The sequence below is a fragment of the Aedes aegypti genome, chromosome 2, assembly GCF_002204515.2.
Source record: "Aedes aegypti strain LVP_AGWG chromosome 2, AaegL5.0 Primary Assembly, whole genome shotgun sequence".
NCBI lineage: Eukaryota > Metazoa > Arthropoda > Insecta > Diptera > Culicidae > Aedes > Aedes aegypti.
Window position 1 is genome coordinate 40,352,220 of NC_035108.1, and position 6,343 is coordinate 40,358,562.

Genomic DNA, 6,343 nt, shown 5'->3' on the forward strand with positions numbered 1-6,343 from the left:
CTTGGTTTCCGAGGGGTTGATACTCAGAAAATTTTGTGTTTTGAGTTGTGTATGTGGCAGGAGCTCTGTCTCCATAGACAGCTCTAAAGGTGTCATATTCCCCATCGGGAGTATGGTCTTTCCGAACTGACTATTTTTGGGATGCTTGATCCCTTCCGCCAGTGTCAGAGCATAGCGTTTTAGTTTGATACGTGAATCCAAAGCTTTGTCGTTATACACCGACTTTGGCTCGGAGTGGTGAGGAGCAGATGAGGTCATGATTAATTCTGTAAGGAAGATAAGCGATAAGTGTCGAAGATGTCACTGTTGATGTGAGATCACGAGGAATTATAATTTCTAGTTTTCTGTCTTTTTTCGTTCTGACTTGATCTGATTTTCTTCAGCCTGATCTGATTTTCTTCAGCCATCTCGTAGCCAGCGATTTCACAAACCGGACACTGGATTTGCAGCAGCTTAAGGTGAAGATGAATCGAAGCCAAACCTCAAATTTTCAAGAGCACGGATCTGGAGAACCAAACATACGTTTAAGCTGAAAACTTAATCGATTGGTCACTCGCTGGTGGTGACCAATCGATTAAGTTTTCAGCTCAAACGGGTTTTCGGTTCTCCAGATCTGTGCTCTTAAAAATTTGAGGTTTGGCTTCGATTCTTCTTCACCTTAATGATTGTAAATTATTGATGCTGGTTTTCTTGTCCACACACTAAGGGTGAGTTACGAATTTTGATAATAACTCAGCAGCGGAACATTCGGTAAACAAAATTTGTAGATATTGTTGGAATTTTACTGATTTTGGTAAAATGTTTACCGCAAATCACTAAAAATTTCACCAAAACTATTATCCATATTATATTATTAACCAAACACGTGGGTTGGAAAGCACACTATAAAAGCAGACCAATTTCTGCTTCTTCGCTCATTCTTCTTTTGACGTTAACTACGTCTTACGGCAATAAACTGGGTGTCAATTGAAAATCTAAAATGTTGCGACCGTTACGATATCATGTTAGAGTTTGAACTAAAGCAGAATGCAAATGCAGAATATCACTTGGCGTAGTTAACGTCATGCGGTCGTGTCTTCTCCTACCTTACACGTTCAGCCGCCATTCTTTCCGTGGCGGCAGCTTTATTTTGGCGCACAGCCGCCGTCCATCTGCTATGGCCAGCAGCCGCTCCCGGGCGGCACCATCCACAGGAACAATGCGTACCTTTGGCGTGCGCTCTGCCTCCGGCTCAGCCGCAGCTCCGTTGCCCGCCGGAGTTGCAACCGCGTTGCCCGCAGGAGCCGCAACCGCTTGGCCCACCGGAGCCGCAACCGCTTGGTCCGCCGGAGCCACCAACGCGTTTTCCAGGGCGGCAGCCGGACACACTTCGGCGTAGCGGGCTCCACGCTTGCCACGGCGACGGGTCCTTGGTCCTCGCTAAGATGATTCCTTGGTCCTCGCTAAGATAATTCCTTTTTACATCTGTGCGTTAGTGATGCATACAATTGTCGAATTCGTTTATGTTCAGAGGCCTGACACGACTGTCATCCTGCATACATTTTCGGCTCTTCTTCACATCGTTTTTGGTACTTTTGGTTTCGGTACCCACTTTCTGGTCGGTTTGCCCAAATATTACGTAACGCAACAGGGGAGGTAGAGGTTCTTACATATTGTTACGGTCCATTCAAAAATTTATAACTGTCCATACAAAAGCTGTTACGTGGGGGAGGGATGGGGTCTAAAATTGGTAAATTTTGCGTTACGTAATATTTGAATGAATTTCTCCTGATTTTGGAGTATTCGGCTCATGTGCTAGTTTCTGGCAATTATTGCGGCGCTCATTTTAAATCCACATCGAGCGGCGGCGGTAACACGCAGAAGATATGCGCGCAGTTCAAACGCAACGTCAAAATTAAAGTAGGCTTGCATTTATTCGTTCTTCATGGACGCAAATGTTTCAAATTTGCTAAATCTGAAACATTTCTCGATTACAAACGAAAAAGACAATTTACACATTGGCTGCACAGACTGAACGATCACTAACATTAGGCAACGGACAACACGAAACACCCAGTAGCCCAGCGATGAAGCCTCTGTCAACTTTTTTCAGAAATAGCTACTCGACTGTCGAAACACAAATGGGTTGACCGCGAAGTTCAATTTAACCATTTGAGGGAAAATAATTATCGAAATGTCAAGTTTTAACTAAAAGTTAAACGAATTGGTGAAACGGTTCACAGCCTAAAGCGAAAAGTTACCTATAATCTTTCAATTAGCATGATACTGATTACCTCAAAATCGCCTAAATTTATGCTCAGACAATACTCCATCGGGCACGTTGCCTCATGGCCTCAATACTGCTGTAGTGTTCTAATATTAAATAACTAGCTTACCCAGCGTGGCTAGCCACGCTCTAACAAAATTCGAAAGCGGAAAGCTATGCATAATCTCTCAAAGATTGATAATGTGTATGTTTAGCTGCAATATGACAACATGGTCTTATACATTTCTCTCTACATAACTGTGAAAGTGCTCTAAAAATAATAAGCTGAGAAGCAGTGGAGGTGTAATGTTAGAAGTAGAGGATAATGGTTATAATGTTATAAACATGACCGACATTGACACGCATGATACTAATGACCCCCAAATTGCCTAAATTTATGCTCTGACCATACTCTATTGAGCACGTGGCCTTAATGCTGTTGTAATGTTCTAATATGGAATAATTACAGCCCTAATGCTATTGTAGTGTTTCTTTAGCTATGAAACATTTCGAAATTTCTATGAATTAGAGAATAACATTCTCGAATATTCTACTGAACAGTCGTTGCAGTGTTCCATAATGTATTGTTGTCTTTCAAAATAACAGTTGAAATGACGCATGCAAATATTGACTCAATGAACAGGAATGCTTTGGAAAGCTGTTATGGGGGACCATCATAGTAACTATGAAATTGTGTTTTTAGTTTCACTGTAAATAAAATAAAACCTCTATTCTGGAGGACAGTAATATGATTCGAACTCGTGTTCAGAGGTTGGAACTTTTGAAACGCATTCTGAATCACATATTTAACCCCAACCCAATCCAAGTTCGACCGAACAACAATTTGGTTTATTTACGATTTGATCACCGAACAACACGTTTAATCGAAGTCACACACAATGGAGAACGACTCACACAAAATCGAGCGTTTCAACCAACACATCATGTGCGTAATGTCAATATATTGTGAAAAACTGCTCTTTTGTTGATTTTTTTCGCTTTGCAATATAAAGCAGCAATGTAACATGAAATTATTGAAAAAAATCATCCTATCTGCACAAAATTGATTTTGCAGTATGAGTGAACATAGATATATTGGTCCAGAAGAGCTCGATTTCGTTCAACTTTTTTCTAAAAGAGAAGTTCCCAAAAATGCAAATGACAACGATGAAAAATTCTAGAACATTCTACGAATGGGGAAGAAACATGGACCATAAAACTCTAGAATGTTCTGTCAAATAACTGTTGTAGTGCTCTACGATTCGAAATTGTAATGTTCTAACAATCATATTTACTGTTGTAGAGCTCTAAAATTGCTGTTGTAGCGCTCAGTGAAACTTTTCGGTGAAATATTTCAAAGCGTTACTGACAGACAGACAACGCTGGGATTTTATATATATGACTAGCTTACCCGACGTGGCTAGCCACGTTCCAACGAAATTTTAAAGCGAAAAGCAATGTATAATCTTTCAAATCGCATGATACTGATGACCGCCAAACCGCCTAAATTTATGCTCTGGCAATACTTCATCGAGCACGTGGCCTCAATATTGTTGTAGTGTTCTAATTTGAAATAATTATAGCTTTACATGCTGTTGTAGTGTTTCTTATATTATGGAATATTTCAAAAGTTACAGAAGATTCTATGAATTAGAGAGTAGAATTTTATCAAACATTCTAGCATAGTATCTTGAAAAGCTGTTGCAGTGTAGTATGATTCATTGTCATTTTTAAAAATCACAGTCGATATCGAATCATGGAACATCGACTCATGGAGATTTCACAGTAAATTAAAATAACTCGAATATTTGGCGCACATTCGTCTCGTTCTTGTTTATCTTGCCTTTACATAGGGTAAAAGTACCGGTTTTGGCCATACACCAGTTGTAGCCATAGTGGATTATACATCGTTTTGCATAGCCATTCAGTATGAAACCATTTGTGTTCAGTAGATCACATTCATTTGATAGAGCTACTCATTTACTCGACCGAATTGAAATAAAACATGAGAAAAACAATTTATTTTCCTTATAATTTTAACTCCCAGTAGGGTAGGTGTACCAATTATGGATGCAATATGTCAACAGTAGTAATAACAATCAAGTTGTAACCGCGTTTCTAAAATGCAAGCATGACTTGTTGGTGTCAATTACTAGTTTAAAGCCTTGTGAATCTGTTGATTTAAACAGTTTTAGTACTAAATTGACTTTAAGCTTCTAAAAATGGATTTTAAAAAGCGATGTCTTTGTATCAATTATGGCAATAGCGTTCCTAGCATTCGACATAAAAGTGTACCAATTATGGACTATCGAATATTTGCACGAAATGAACTCAAACGCCATAAAGAGCGAATGATAATGCAACGCTAATATGTAATGAACATATCGCTCATAAAATTTTCCAAAAATTTTGGGTTAAATAGATGTTAAATCATTTTTTTTGCAATGGGTTCATGGGAGGAAATTAATTTTCGAAAAAGAAGTCAAAATGTAGTGTAAATGCAAATTATGATACAAAACAGCATTAATGATCTCACATTACCTTTCCAGTGCCAATTTTTAACGAAAAAAGAGGAAAAATTCAAAAATCGAGTGTCGCTGAAAACCCCTCTCTATCATGAAATTAGCATCTTCCGCTCGCGAACGTTTTCGAACGTGTGATTGAAAAATCTTAGTAATTGAGTACAAAACATGAAGATAATGCCTTACCGAACCGTCCCGTCGTGGAAGTCACCCGTAAAATAGCTTTACTTCTTTTATTTTACTGATCAAAAAATGTAAACAAACCGCCTCCAGAGTATTGCCATAATTGGGCTCTCATACACTCTTTGTACCAGTTATCGACATAGTGGAAATAACACGATTTCCAACTTAAAACAGTAGAATTGATTGCATACCAGCTAAATTTATTCATTTGTTCTCACTAGGTAACATACATTCATCGGTTGAAACAGTTTATCCGGATGAAAACATACATTTCGTAACGGAGGTCCCTTAGCCAACTGCTAAGAAGGTGACATATATGTGAGGCAAAATTTTCAAATGTTCATTTTTTGAAGCTTATTGCACGAGTGTTCTTTTCAAGGTTTAGTTACCATCAAAAACAAATAGTTTAATCATTCCTGTGAATATAAGCCATTATAGTCTAGTGAAACTATAAGAAAAATCTCTTTTTGTCCCCACTATTGCCATAATTGGTACTTCTACCCTACACCTAGTTACTCCTAATTTGGCCACTCTCATGTGATTGGCCAATTTACACACTAAGCTCTTACGGTGAATTTCACCGTAATCTCAACAGCTGAACAGTTCGGTGAAATAAATCACCGTAACTTCGTCGGAATTTAACGGATTCCGGTGATTTTTCACCGAATACTGTAAAAACTTACCGTACTTCCGTTAATTTATTTTACCGAACTGTTCAGCTGTTGAAATTTCACAGGAATCCGTAAAAAAATTGAAGTGTTTAGGAACCGAAGTTAAGTCTCTGGCCGAAACATGTTCTGGTAGCCTGTATTGACCAAAGATATTTTCAAAGCAAAGCGATGGTTTCAGCTTAGTTTCGATATTTTACACGCATCAATTTTATTGACATTTACTCTTAGGCTGGCCAAAACCTGAGAGAGACTCGCGAAGAGGAAAAATATCAACGTCATATGCAGCCCAGATTCCCCTTTCACGAAACGTCAAATGCAGCCCACCGTTTTTATGGCTGAAAAAGTGAAAAGTATTGTGTTCAAAGTAAACTGTTATTAAAAACCTCAATCGGCGGAGCAGTTTTTTTTCCAAAGTTGCTGATAAATCTAAGCAGAAGATTAATTATTTCTAATGTCTGCTACGTTTGCTGGCGTGAAATTTCACTCAAACGGCTGTTTATGATTCGATGTGATGCAAACTCATCATTTTTTTTGCTGCGAGCTTCATGTGAGGGTTTGAACGGCTTGCGCATAATTGATATAAACACAAAGTGGAATAAGAAAAAAACTCAGCAATCACAGAAAAAGAAGACCATCTTCGCGAGTCTCGTCTCAGGCCAAAACCGGTGCTTTTACCCTATGTCGAACTTGTTTTTGAACCTGAGTTATATCTGAAGAAACTC